This window comes from Hemitrygon akajei, chromosome 23 (genome assembly GCF_048418815.1).
Source record: "Hemitrygon akajei chromosome 23, sHemAka1.3, whole genome shotgun sequence".
Classification (NCBI taxonomy): domain Eukaryota; kingdom Metazoa; phylum Chordata; class Chondrichthyes; order Myliobatiformes; family Dasyatidae; genus Hemitrygon; species Hemitrygon akajei.
The window spans coordinates 56242321-56256876 of NC_133146.1; the positions used below are offsets into that span (position 1 = coordinate 56242321).

The 14556-nt window shown below is 47.9% G+C and overlaps 1 long non-coding RNA gene across 1 annotated transcript; it reads left to right on the top strand.

The window, feature by feature from the left end:
- The first annotated feature begins 1417 nt into the window (after positions 1–1417).
- Positions 1418–12428, top strand: LOC140715468 (uncharacterized). Its single transcript, XR_012096140.1, has 3 exons — positions 1418–1482; positions 11181–11336; positions 12063–12428. It is a non-coding gene; the product is annotated as an uncharacterized lncRNA (long non-coding RNA).
- The last annotated feature ends 2128 nt before the right edge of the window (positions 12429–14556 follow it).

A 14556-nucleotide genomic window follows, 5' to 3' on the forward strand; every position in this document is an offset into this window, starting at 1 on the left:
GGTGGTTGTTGGTGGAGTCATGGTCCCAAAACTGGCATGATGAAATATCTAAGAAATTTAATTTAGCTTCTGCAAGGAAGAGGTGAGTCTGCCAGGTTGCAGCAGCACTGCTGTTGTGCGCAGGTTTGATGACTAAATTGTGATTGCCACAAAGTGAATGAAGAGCTCTGCATTTGTAGATTGGAGTGGGCCGGGGAGAGCTCAAGGCAGTTGAGATCATGGTAACAACAGGAGATGAAATGTTCAAGAGAGGGTAAAAGGCTCAGCAGGGCTGTCAAAGAGGATGTGGAATGTTGGAGAATTGGGAAGAGATTCATCATTGGGGTGTTAGGACCTCTTGCCAATGAAATTAACACAGAGACAGATGCGATGGAAGATACAAGGTTTTAACCTAAAATGAGAACAATTATTTTCCTCTCACAAGTACTGATCGACCTGCCAAGTTCCTTCAGCAGGTCCTTTGTTCCTCCAAATCCATGCATGTGTGTCTCCCGTGTCTTTCTCATAAAGGATTTTCTTTTATGAAATCCTGATCTCTATTTCCCCCGTCAGATCTCAGCTCCCTTCTAATTCTGGCCTCTTGCTTAATCACTCTGTCATTGACAACAATGTCCTTAGCTGCAGAGGAGCCAAACTTTGGTATCTGAACTGGTCTCTCTGCCTCTCCTTCCTCTTTTAATATGCCACATGGGTCTCCCTCTCTGTCAAAACGTATATCTCCTTTTAAATCTTTGTGAATCTTTTCAGATACTTAACTGTGCTGAAGTTTCTATTGGAGCTTAGAAGAATGATGAAAGATAGCTGAGTACTCTAGAAGCAGGGGCATGATGAAAGTTAGAGAAGTAGTTAGGTAGTCTTAAGAACAGCAAGATCAATGTTTTCTTTCTCATGAATACTTCTTCCTGGATCTGTGTTAGATTTGAAGAATGTGCAAAAGAACAGAAAGTGCTATTAAGTCTGTAACACAGCGCACTAAACTTGAAGTAGCTATCGTATGTTTTATTATTTTAATCAACATTACTGCTGTCTTGTAGTTATATTTAATACAATAAAACATACTTTTAATTCAGTAATACTTTTTGGAAAATCACTTGAGACACTGTCCGTTCAATCTTTTGGATAAGGAAATGTTAATTTTTTTTAAAAAAAGAGTGATTTTCATTTGTAGAGAACTTTTCATGTCCCATTCATTGAAGCAAAGTCCTCTTCTCCTCACTTGCCCAGTGTCTCCCCCTGGTGTCCTTCCACGTTCCCTTTCTCCTGTGGTCCAATGGTCCATTCATCACTCCTAGATTCCTCCTTCCCCTCTCCCCAACTTCTTATTTTGCCATCTTTCCCCTCTCTTTCCTGTCCTGTAAAGGATCTTGGACTGAAATGTTGACTGTTTATTCATTTCCACAGACGCTGCCTGACCTGCTGAGTTCCTCCAGCATGTTGCTCTGGATATTCAGCATCTGCAGAATCTCTTGTGTCAAGGTCAAGGTAATCCATTTTAATGAGAGATAAATATTGATCAGAACAGCAGGAATAACTCAAAGTTCAAGTAAATTTATAATCAAAGTACCTATATGTCACCACATTCAACACGAAAATTAATTTTCCTGTGGATATTCACAAGAAATACAAGAAACACCACAGAATCAATTAAAGACAGCACCCAACAGGATGGACAAACAATGTGCAAAAGACAACAAACTCTGCAAATACAAAAAAAAAAAATAATAACAACAAAAAATAAACAATAGATATTGGGAACATGAAATGAAGAGTCCTTTAAAGCGGGTCCATAGGTTGTAGGAACAGTTCAGTGATGGGATGAGTGAAGTTATTCCCTCTGATTAAAGAGCCCAATGGTTGAGGGGTAATAAATGTCCTGGAGCTGGTGGTATGGGTTCTCATGCTCCTACTCCCTTGCATTCCTCACATATAGGAAAGCAGGTGGGCCTTGGTTTAACATCCTGTCTTGACAAATGGCAGGATCAATTCTACGTCAGTCCCTCAGTACTGGACCAAACTAACATCCTAAGTAATTGTGCTCAATTCTTTGATCAAAATCCTCTCTGAAGAGTGAAAATCCTCTTCTGGCTACATACTAGAATGTTAAGAGTAACAGCAGGGACACATAAAGATAAGATGCCATTACATACATACAAGCTTTTATAGACAGAATTAATAAATCAATAAATCAAATTAATCCAGCCAGTGTCATTGTTGTAGTGCTGAAGATTTGGACTTAAAACGGGTCATTCCTCTCTCTGCAGTGTTTCAGTACAGCAACAACAGTGCCATCTACCTAGCAATGGGAAAATTTGCCAAAGTACAGGCAGCACATATATAATATAGCTTAAGACTTTTGTCTTATATGTCTTATTTGTCTTATATATATGTGCTTAAGACTTTTGCACAGTACTGTAGAGATTTTATGTATTTCACTGTACTGCTGCAAAAAAAAATAACAAATTTCACGACATACCTGAGTGATGATAAACCTGATTCAAATATGGGTCTCTATTGTGGACTAGGAGAGGGGAATCATGGTTGGGAAAAGGGAAAGGGAGAGGGGAGGGAGCGAGAAGCACCAGAGAGGCATTCCCTAATGATCAATAAACAAATTGTTTGAAATCAACTAACGTTGCCTGGTGTTTCAGGGAGTGTCTGTACCCACACCCTTCCCCACCCTTGGCACTCCTTCTCTGCCACCTTTGCCACACCCCACCCATACCATTCCAAAGTTCAAAGTAAATTTTATTATGAGACTATATATATATATCACCATATACATCCCCAAGATTCATTTCTTGTGGTAATACTCAATGAATCTATAGATTCATTAATACAATTTAAGGTTGTACATAGGGCCCATATGTCCAAGGATAAATTAGCTCATTTTTATTCTTATATAAACCCTATTTGTGATAGATGTCAATTGGAAATCGCGTCTTTAACTCATATGTTTTGGTCATGTCCGCTTTTGAAAAAATATTGGAAAGATATTTTTGATATTATCTCTGCGGTACTGAACATCGATTTACAACCCCATCCTATTACCGCAATTTTTGGTTTACCGATGATGGACTCACTTCATTTATCTCCTTCCGCCTGTCGAATGATTGCTTTTCTCACTTTGATGGCTAGAAGATCTATTTTGTTGAATTGGAAGGAAATTAATCCCCCCACGGTATTTCATTGGCTTTCTCAAACTATGTTATGTTTAAATTTAGAAAAAATTAGAAGTGGTGTATTCGATACTTCTATTAAATTTGAAAAGATATGGAGACCATTTATTCAATATTTTCATATGATGTAATATGACCCTGTTCCAAGCTTATTGGTTTTTTCAGCTTTAATCTTATTTATGTTGAGAGGATCGGAGTTGACGACATTGATGTTTATGTATTCTTGTGAGATATTATAAACAGCCCTTTTTTTTCTTTCTCTTTTTTTTAGTTTTTCTTTTTTTTTCTTTTTTTGCTTCCTTTTTTTCTTTAGATATTAGATTAGTAGGTTAGTCAATTTTGCAAATATATTTTTTTTCTTTTTTTATATTATATTTTATGAAATATCTAGATTTACCTTGTTCATACATATACTGTATGGTTCATGTTTTGGGAAAACTTATTTATACTGTAATCATTGCTTATGTATTCTTTCATGTGTAATGGGAATTTGTATGTTTGTAATCCCTTTATTAATATATCAATTGTATTTTGTTCATAATATTATTAATACTAATAAAAAGATTGAAAAAGAAAGAAAGATGAATCTATAGAATGGTAACCAGAACAGAATCAATGAAAGACCACCCAACAGGGGGGAGGTTCAACCAAAGTGCAGAGCACAACAAACTGTGCAAATGCAAAAGAAGAGATAATAGCAATAAATAAATAAACAATAAATATTGAGAACATAAGGTGAAGAGTCCTTGAAAGTGAGTACATTGGTTGTGGGAACATTTCAATGATGGGGCAAATGAAGTTGAGTGAAGTTATCCCCTTTGATTCAAGAGCCTGATGGTAGAGGGGTAGTAGCTGTTCCTGAACCTGAGTGATGTGAGTCCTGAGACTCCTATACCTTAGCATTCTCAATATCCTTTCCTTGCAATCCATGATGACAAAGTACTATGCAAAAGTCTTAGCTTTTTTATGTGCCTAAATGATTGCACAGTGCTGCATATCTTACAAAGGCAATCCGCATAGAAAATAAATCACATCCAGCTATTGACCATCCAGTCTATTTTCATGCATTTGTAGGGGAATGGAAGGTGCTGACCAGTGTGCTATCAGGTATCACTGACTATCAGACTGCTGGGGTGTGTTCATGTGGTCAAAAAATTGGCCCGAACTCAAGGGGATATTTCAGGTTCTCATTAAATCTTACTTAATTATTTCTTATTATTATTTGACCTTTCCTTTTTAGTGTTTGCATAATTTGTTGTCTTTTGCACATTGGTTGTCTGTCTTGTCTTTGTATACAGTTTTTATTGATTCGATTGTGTTTCTTGGTATTTACTGTGAAAGCCCATATATCTACTTTAATATTAAATGTACTTTTGAATTTTGAGAGCAACCAAATTCTGTAAATACTGTGCTTATAAAAGCAAGTCAGAAGCTGGATATCTCAAGGAAAGTGACTCATCTCACAGCATCTCATTCTTCTACCGTCTGCAAAGTATTAGTCAGGAGCATAATGATTTTTTTTCTCTCTGTTTTCCTGAGTAAATCCAACATCTGTCCTTTCACTTCTTCCCTTCTTACCATCTAGGGACCCAGATATTCTTTTCCAGGTGAAGCAGAATTTGTACATCTGTTCCAGTGTGTACACAATTGGGTCGTCTCTTGTACACTGGAGAACCCAGATGCAGGTGAAGTGGTTGTTTTGCGGAGCACTTATGCTCAGTCAAAGTTCAAAGTAAATTTATTATCAAAGCACATTTATGTCACCATATATAACCCTGAGGTTCATTTTCTTGCGGACTGATGCACCATCAATAACTCTCTGAGATGTGAGGCAAGATATCGGCTTTTATTGACTGGAAGAAAGAACAAGCAGCAATTGACCACCGTACTACATCCTGGAGACTGAGGGCAGGGCTGAGGCCCCAATCGCCTTTATACAGGGGTCTGTGGGAGGAGCCACAGGAGCAGTCAGCAGGGGTCTGTGGGAGGAGCCACAGGAGCAGTCAGCAGGGGTCTGTGGGAGGAGCCACAGGAGCAGTCAGCAGTGGGTCTGTGGGAGGAGCCACAGGAGCTGTCAGCAGGGGGTCTGTGGGAGGAGCCACAGGAGCAGTCAGCGGGGGGGGGGTCTGTGGGAGGAGCCACAGGAGCTGTCAGCAGGGGGTCTGTGGGAGGAGCCACAGGAGCAGTCAGCGGGGGGGGGGGGGGTCTGTGGGAGGAGCCACAGGAGCTGTCAGCAGGGGTCAGTGGGAGGAGTCACAGGAGCTGTCAGCAGGGGTCAGTGGGAGGAGTCACAGGAGCTGTCAGCAGGGGTCAGTGGGAGGAGTCACAGGAGCTGTCAGCAGGGGTCTGTGGGAGGAGCCACAGGAGCAGTCAGCAGGGGTCAGTGGGAGGAGCCACAGGAGCAGTCAGCAGGGGTCAGTGGGAGGAGCCACAGGAGCAGTCAGCAGGGGGTCAGTGGGAGGAGCCACAGGAGCAGTCAGCAGGGGGTCAGTGGGAGGAGCCACAGGAGCAGTCAGCAGGGGTCAGTGGGAGGAGCCACAGGAGCAGTCAGCAGGGGGTCAGTGGGAGGAGCCACAGGAGCAGTCAGCAGGGGGTCAGTGGGAGGAGCCACAGGAGCAGTCAGCAGGGGTCTGTGGGAGGGGCCACAGGAGCAGTCAGCAGGGGGTCTGTGGGAGGAGCCACAGGAGCAGTCAGCAGGGTCTGTGGGAGGAGCCACAGGAGCAGTCAGCGGGGAGTCTGTGGGAGGAGCCACAGGAGCAGTCAGCAGGGGTCTGTGGGAGGAGCCACAGGAGCAGGGGGTCTGTGGGAGGAGCCACAGGAGCAGGGGGTCTGTGGGAGGAGCCACAGGAGCAGTCAGGGGGGTCTGTGGGAGGAGTCAGCAGGGGTCTGTGGGAGGAGCCACAGGAGCAGTCAGCAGGGTCTGTGGGAGGAGCCACAGGAGCAGTCAGCAGGGGGTCTGTGGGAGGAGCCACAGGAGCAGGGGGTCTGTGGGAGGAGCCACAGGAGCAGTCAGCAGGGTCTGTGGGAGGAGCCACAGGAGCAGTCAGCAGGGGGTCTGTGGGAGGAGCCACAGGAGCAGTCAGCAGGGGTCTGTGGGAGGAGCCACAGGAGCAGTCAGCAGGGGTCTGTGGGAGGAGCCACAGGAGCAGGGGATCTGTGGGAGGAGCCACAGGAGCAGTCAGCAGGGGGTCTGTGGGAGGAGCCACAGGAGCTGTCAGCAGGGGGTCTGTGGGAGGAGCCACAGGAGCTGTCAGCAGGGGTCAGTGGGAGGAGCCACAGGAGCAGTCAGCAGGGGGTCTGTGGGAGGAGCCACAGGAGCTGTCAGCAGGGGTCAGTGGGAGGAGCCACAGGAGCTGTCAGCGGGGGTCTGTGGGAGGAGCCACAGGAGCAGTCAGCAGGGGGTCTGTGGGAGGAGCCACAGGAGCAGTCAGCAGGGGGTCTGTGGGAGGAGCCACAGGAGCAGTCAGCAGGGTCTGTGGGAGGAGCCACAGGAGCTGTCAGCGGGGGTCTGTGGGAGGAGCCACAGGAGCAGTCAGCGGGGGTCTGTGGGAGGAGCCACAGGAGCAGTCAGCGGGGGTCTGTGGGAGGAGCCACAGGAGCAGTCAGCGGGGGTCTGTGGGAGGAGCCACAGGAGCAGTCAGCGGGGGTCTGTGGGAGGAGCCACAGGAGCAGGGGATCTGTGGGAGGAGCCACAGGAGCAGTCAGCAGGGGGTCTGTGGGAGGAGCCACAGGAGCAGTCAGCGGGGGTCTGTGGGAGGAGCCACAGGAGCAGTCAGGGGGGGTCTGTGGGAGGAGTCACAGGAGCAGTCAGCAGGGGGTCAGTGGGAGGAGTCACAGGAGCAGTCAGCAGGGGTCTGTGGGAGGAGTCACAGGAGCAGTCAGCAGGGGGTCAGTGGGAGGAGTCACAGGAGCTGTCAGCAGGGTCTGTGGGAGGAGCCACAGGAGCAGTCAGCAGGGGTCAGTGGGAGGAGCCACAGGAGCAGTCAGCAGGGGTCTGTGGGAGGAGCCACAGGAGCAGGGGATCTGTGGGAGGAGCCACAGGAGCAGTCAGCAGGGGTCTGTGGGAGGAGCCACAGGAGCAGTCAGCAGGGGTCTGTGGGAGGAGTCAGCAGGGGTCTGTGGGAGGAGCCACAGGAGCAGTCAGCAGGGGTCTGTGGGAGGAGCCACAGGAGCAGTCAGCAGGGGTCTGTGGGAGGAGTCAGCAGGGGTCTGTGGGAGGAGCCACAGGAGCAGTCAGGGGGGGTCTGTGGGAGGAGTCAGCAGGGGTCTGTGGGAGGAGCCACAGGAGCAGTCAGCAGGGTCTGTGGGAGGAACCACAGGAGCAGTCAGCGGGGGACTGTGGGAGGAGCCACAGGAGCAGTCAGCAGGGGTCTGTGGGAGGGGCCACAGGAGCTGTCAGCAGGGGGTCTGTGGGAGGAGCCACAGGAGCAGTCAGCAGGGTCTGTGGGAGGAGTCACAGGAGCAGGGGATCTGTGGGAGGAGCCACAGGAGCAGTCAGCAGGGGTCTGTGGGAGGGGCCACAGGAGCAGTGGGTCTGTGGGAGGAGCCACAGGAGCAGTCAGCAGGGGTCTGTGGGAGGGGCCACAGGAGCTGTCAGCAGGGGTCTGTGGGAGGAGCCACAGGAGCAGGGGATCTGTGGGAGGAGCCACAGGAGCAGTCAGCAGGGGTCTGTGGGAGGGGCCACAGGAGCTGTCAGCAGGGGTCTGTGGGAGGAGCCACAGGAGCAGTCAGCAGGGGGTCTGGGAGGAGCCACAGGAGCAGTCAGCAGGGGTCAGTGGGAGGGGCCACAGGAGCAGTCAGCAGGGGTCTGTGGGAGGGGCCACAGGAGCTGTCAGCAGGGGGTCTGTGGGAGGAGCCACAGGAGCAGTCAGCAGGGGTCTGTGGGAGGAGCCACAGGAGCTGTCAGCAGGGGTCTGTGGGAGGAGCCACAGGAGCAGTCAGCAGGGTCTGTGGGAGGAGTCACAGGAGCAGTCAGCAGGGGTCAGTGGGAGGAGCCACAGGAGCAGTCAGCAGGGGTCTGTGTGAGGGGCCACAGGAGCAGTCAGCAGGGGGTCTGTGGGAGGAGCCACAGGAGCAGTCAGCAGGGGATCTGTGGGAGGAGCCACAGGAGCAGTCAGCAGTGGTCTGTGTGAGGGGCCACAGGAGCAGTCAGCAGGGGGTCTGTGGGAGGAGCCACAGGAGCAGTCAGCAGGGGTCAGTGGGAGGAGCCACAGGAGCAGTCAGCAGGGGTCTGTGGGAGGGGCCACAGGAGCTGTCAGCAGGGGTCTGTGGGAGGAGCCACAGGAGCAGTCAGCAGGGGGTCTGTGGGAGGAGCCACAGGAGCAGTCAGCAGGGGTCTGTGGGAGGGGCCACAGGAGCTGTCAGCAGGGGTCTGTGGGAGGAGCCACAGGAGCAGTCAGCAGGGGGTCTGTGGGAGGAGCCACAGGAGCAGTCAGCAGGGGGTCTGTGGGAGGAGCCACAGGAGCAGTCAGGGGGGGTCTGTGGGAGGAGTCAGCAGGGGTCTGTGGGAGGAGTCAGCAGGGGTCTGTGGGAGGAGCCACAGGAGCAGTCAGCAGGGGGTCTGTGGGAGGAGCCACAGGAGCTGTCAGCAGGGTCTGTGGGAGGAGCCACAGGAGCAGTCAGCAGGGTCTGTGGGAGGAGCCACAGGAGCTGTCAGCAGGGGGTCTGTGGGAGGAGCCACAGGAGCAGTCAGCAGGGGGTCTGTGGGAGGAGCCACAGGAGCTGTCAGCAGGGGGTCTGTGGGAGGAGCCACAGGAGCTGTCAGCAGGGGGGGGTCTGTGGGAGGAGCCACAGGAGCTGTCAGCAGGGGGGAGTCTGTGGGAGGAGCCACAGGAGCAGTCAGCAGGGTCTGTGGGAGGAGCCACAGGAGCAGTCAGCAGGGGATCTGTGGGAGGAGCCACAGGAGCAGTCAGCGGGGGTCTGTGGGAGGAGCCACAGGAGCTGTCAGCAGGGGTCTGTGGGAGGGGCCACAGGAGCAGTCAGCAGGGGGTCTGTGGGAGGAGCCACAGGAGCAGTCAGCAGGGGTCTGTGGGAGGAGCCACAGGAGCAGTCAGCAGGGGTCTGTGGGAGGAGCCACAGGAGCAGTCAGCGGGGGGTCTGTGGGAGGAGCCACAGGAGCAGTCAGCAGGGTGTGGGAGGAGCCACAGGAGCAGTCAGTGGGTGGGGGGGGTGTCCAGACAGGTATATGTAGTTCACCACACGGACATACTCAATAAATCCAATAATAGAATAATAACCAGAACAGAGTCAATGAAAGACCATACCAAGACTGCAGTCCGCAGGAGTCATCCTGGGTGCCCTGTTACCTGTCATTATAATTCACTATAATCCAGGGTATTCCCTCTTCTCATCACTACCATCAGAGAAGGTGCAGCAACCTGAAGATGCACACGCAACATTTTACGAACAGTTTCTTCCCTTCCGCTATCCAGTTTCTCAATGTATGCTACCTCACTATCTGACTCTTTTTGCACTACTTCTGTATTTTTTTATATGTTCTTAGGGTAACTTTTGGTAACTTTTATGTCATTCCTGAACCCATTGAACTGAAGTGGAAACAAGTCATCCTCAGTCACAAGACGAAGTCTCCACTCCAGGATCATACCTAAGTTATCTGCTGTCCGTTCCCCTCCACAGATGCTGCCTGTCCCACTGAGTTCTTCTAGTATTTTGTTTGTTGATCTGCAGTTTCTTGTGTTTCCATTTTGCTACTTCACTCCAAAGTCTCTTCAAGGTCTTCCCACTTTGAAAAAGTTTTTCTCCTCACTTCAGTGGGAGTTCTGTGAGACTCTCTGTCACTGCTCCCCCTATGTAGCAGTCTGGAAGAAGGGTCTCAACTCGAAATGGAGAGAAAATTCAAAACTCTGAGGTGCAAAGGAACTTGGGAGTCCTTGTGCAGGATTCCCTAAAGGTTTATTTGCAGGTTGAGTCTGTGGTGAGGAAGGCAAATGCAATGTCTGCATTCATTTGAATGGACTAGAATATAAAAGCAAGGATGTAATGTTCAGGCTTTATAAGGCACTGGTGAGGCTTCACAGCATCTTGTGAGCAGTGTTATCTAAGAAAGGATGTGCTGGCATAAAGAAGGATCCAGAGGAGGTTTATGAGAATGATCTCAAAAATGAAAGAGTTAATAAATGAGGAGCATTTGATGGCTCTGGGCCTGTACTCAAAGGAACAATGAGGGGGGATCTCATTGAAACCTATCAAATATTGAAGGGCCAACAAAAAACATAAATTTATTATAAAATATGCACAATTTCTACGGGAAAGAACAGAATTAGAACAAAAATAAAACAAAACCTTTTTTGTGCAAAAAGTGTTCAAAGTCGTCATGGTATTGCAATTATTCCTATAATAATGTGTCTAAGGCACATACAGTATATAGCTAGGATGCCTGAGACTTTTACACAGTACCGCATTTGTTGGCGTGGAGCGGAGAGCATGTCTCCATAAGAATGCCTTCATCTACTTGGATGATATCCTAATCTTCTCGAAGTCCATGGAGAAACACATTGCTCACATCAGAGACATTTTAAAGAGGCTACTAGACCATGGACTGTACGTCAAGCTGGAGAAGTCCAAGTTTCATGTGATGACTGTTTCATTTTTGAGTTTCATCATCTCTAATACTTACCTCAAGATGGATCCTACCAAGACCCAGGCAGTCAGAGTCCGGCCACCACCATCCAGTATCAAACAGGTCCAATGATTCTTTGGCTTTGCTGACTTCTACTGAAAGTTCATTAGGAGCTTCAGCTTGGAGGCAGCTCTGCTGACAGCCCTAACTAAGAAATGCACAAGCCCTGTAGTACGGAGCACTGAAGTGGAATCTCCTTTTGCAGAGCTTAAACAGTGGTTTACTACAGTACACATCTTGGTTTCTCCAAACCTGGGCCTTCCCTTCATCGTGGAGGTGGATGTCTCAGACACTGGAATAGATGCCGTCTTGTCTCAGTGATCACCTTTAGACACTAAACTGCACCCGTGTGCATTCGTCTCCAGGCAGCTATCCCTGGCGGAGAGGCACTATGATATTGGGAATCAGGAGCTTCTTGTGGTTGCGTCAGCTTTGGAGGAATGGCAACACCGGCCAGAGAACGCTTTTATCATTTGAAACAACCTGACCTACATTCAGGAGTCCAAGAGGCTGAATTCCAGGTAGGTCAGGTGGTCTTTGTTTTTTAACTGGTTTAATTTCATGCTGACCTAATGATGGGGTCTAAGAATCAGGTGCCCTGTCCCACCAGTTTGACAAACCATAACAAGAGGAGCAGCCTACCACCAATTCGTTGGGGAATCAACTCTTGTTCACGAAGCCCAAGGAGAGCTTCCAGAGAGCGGTCCTCCAGGTCAGCTGATTGTCCCAAGTTCCACCTGGTGCCAGGTGTTGCAATGGGGACATTCGTCAAGAATGACTGCACATCCGGGGTTGCCAGGAACCTCGAGTTTATCTAGAGGAGGTATCAGTGGCCCGGGCTTACGAGAGCTGTTCCTAGTGGACTGGGAGGGATTTGGACCAGAGGAAAGGTGCTGCGTGCCAGAAGGAGACATCCTGGATCTGTCTCTCATCCATGATTACTATCACCACCTCTGCAACCAACCAGGGTCACCAGGAGTCGGCTAAAGGGGTCGGGGTCCTATTACGAGACTCTCCCAATCGTGCCAGCTTCTGAGACTTAAACACTCCAATTCTCCAGAGTATGGATAGCTGGCGTGGACTTTTTAAGGGCTTAGGTCATTCCCGTCAATAGGTAATCATGTTTTGGGCACCAGGAATTGAGTATTTAAGGAACACCTGCACATAGGTTCAGTGCTCAATCGTAAGCCTTGCTAATGATTTTGTCTAGCGTTTGCTTTGTGCTCAGTTCTCGATCCTTGCTTCAGATACTCCACATCTTGGGTCCAAGACATCCTCATCAAGGACTCTTGTCACATCTGTGCTCTAATTGATACCAAGAGGAGCCTGCGAAGGAACACATTCCATTCTTCAACAGAAATGTCTTCTTTGATCAGCACAGAAATGAAAACCAATTCTGGCAATCATGTAAAAGCCAATATGACCATTACTGAAACTACTGAACACAGTTTGTTAAATATGACCATACTGTCTTTTCCTCCCTCATCAAAGTGAGAAATATTCCTTTGTCGATGGATAGTCATAAAATGTGGGATTTACAATTTCATTTGTTAATTCCACTGTCAGAATTTTAGCATCAGATTGTATTAAATTTGCTTGGACAGAAAACAGAGCCACTGCTAAGAATAAATATAAATAACAAATAAATCAACTTACACCTGAATGGAATCTTATTTTGTCATTTTGATTGGAAATGAATGCTCTTAATGGCAAATTCAATCCTAACTACACAGATCAAGGATTTTTTTAAATTAAAAATATAATACTGTGTTACTCAGAATATCTTAAACATCTGGTAATTTGTTTGTGCTGGATTGGCAGATATTTGACAGCATCCATGGAAATGAGTAAACAGTCGACATTTTTGGTCTGAAGAAGGGTCTTGGCCTGAAACATTAACTGTTTAGTCATTTCCGTAGATGCTGTCTGACCTGCTGAGTTCCTTCAGCATTTTGTGTGTGTTGCTCCAAATTTTTAAGCATCTGCAGAATCGCTTATGTTTGAGAGGGGAATTAGGGTCTTCGTGAGTTTAATGGAAGAGAGGGTAGTGGGACCCAGGTAAGTTTCAAATGAACTTGGGAAGCAGGAGAACTGTGAATGTAAAGGGAGTATGACGAACACCTAATGAGTCAGATGTAAATATCAGGATCTCTGAATAATCAGACAACAGATGATCAATCTTACTGCAGTCTAGATATTATTTAATAATTAACAGAATAACTTCAAGGTAACATTTCAATCAAATGTTTCTCAAATTTGCCATTTATCTGGAAATGTAAATCCACAGATGCTGAAAATCCAAAGCATAACAAAAGCATATAGGAAAGTAAACCAGGCACATTTCACAGAAATACACTTGACTCTTGAATGGAACGGCCACGATGAAATGACAGAGAAAACTCAATGGGCCAAATGGCCTAATTCTGCTCCTATATCTTATGGCCTTATGATATTATTACACACTGCTTCACTAATGTCCTTCAGTCCTGCCGTCCTTACCTGGTCTGCCTTATACGTGACTCCAGACCCACAGCAATGTGATTGACTCTTAAATGCCCTCTGAAATGGCTGAGCAAGCCTCTCAGTTGTATCCTACTGCTAAAAGGAAAATGTAAAGGAATGAACCCGGACGGATTACCTGGCATCGACCTCGGCACTGGAAATGACAACGGCAAAACCAGCCCTGTTGACCCTGCAAATTCCTCCTTACTGACATCTGGGGACTTGTGCCAAAGTTGGGAGAGCTGTCTCACAGGCTAGTCAAACAGCAGCCTGACATAGTTGTACTGACAGAATCAGACCTTACGGTTAACATTCCGAACTCCACCATCACCATTCCTGGGTATGTACTGTCTCACCGGAGGGACAGGCCTAGCAGAGGTGGTGGCTCAGTGGAGTACTGACGTGGATTGAAAATTGGCTGGCTGGCTGACAGGAAACAAAGAGTAGCGATTAACGGATCCCTTTCAGAATGGCAGGCTGTGACCAGTGGGGTACCGCAAGGTTCGGTGCAGGGACCACAGCTGTTTACAATATACATTAACTATTTAGATGAAGGGATTAAAAGTAACATAAACAAATTTGCTAATGACACAAAGCTGGGTGGCAGTGTGAAATGTCAGGAGGATGTTATGAGAATGCAGAGTGACTTGGACAGGTTGGGTGAGTGGGCAAATGTATGGCAGATGCAGTTTAATGTGGATAAATGTGAGGTTATCCACTTTGGTGGCAAGAACAGGAAGGCAGATTACTATCTAAATGGAGTCAAGTTAGGAAAAGGGGAAGTACAACGAGATCTGGGTGTTCTTGTACATCAGTCAATGAAAGCAAGCATGCAGGTACAGCAGGCAGTGAAGAAAGCTAATGGCATGCTGGCCTTTATAACAAGAGGAATTGAGTATAGGAGTAAAGAGGTCCTTCTGCGGCTGTACAGGGCCCTGGTGAGACCCCACCTGGAGAATTGTGTGCAGTTTTGGTCTCCAAATTTGAGGAAGGACATTCTTGCTATTGAGAGAGTGCAGCATAGGTTCACAAGGTTAATTCCCGGAATGGCGGGACTGTCATATGTTGAAAGATTGGAGCGACTGGGCTTGTATACACTGGAATTTAGAAGGATGAGAGGGGATCTGATTGAAACATATAAGATTATTAAGGGATTGGACACACTGGAGGCAGGAAGCATGTTCCCGATGATGGATGAGTCCAGAACTAGAGGCCACAGTTTAAGAATAAGGGGTAGGC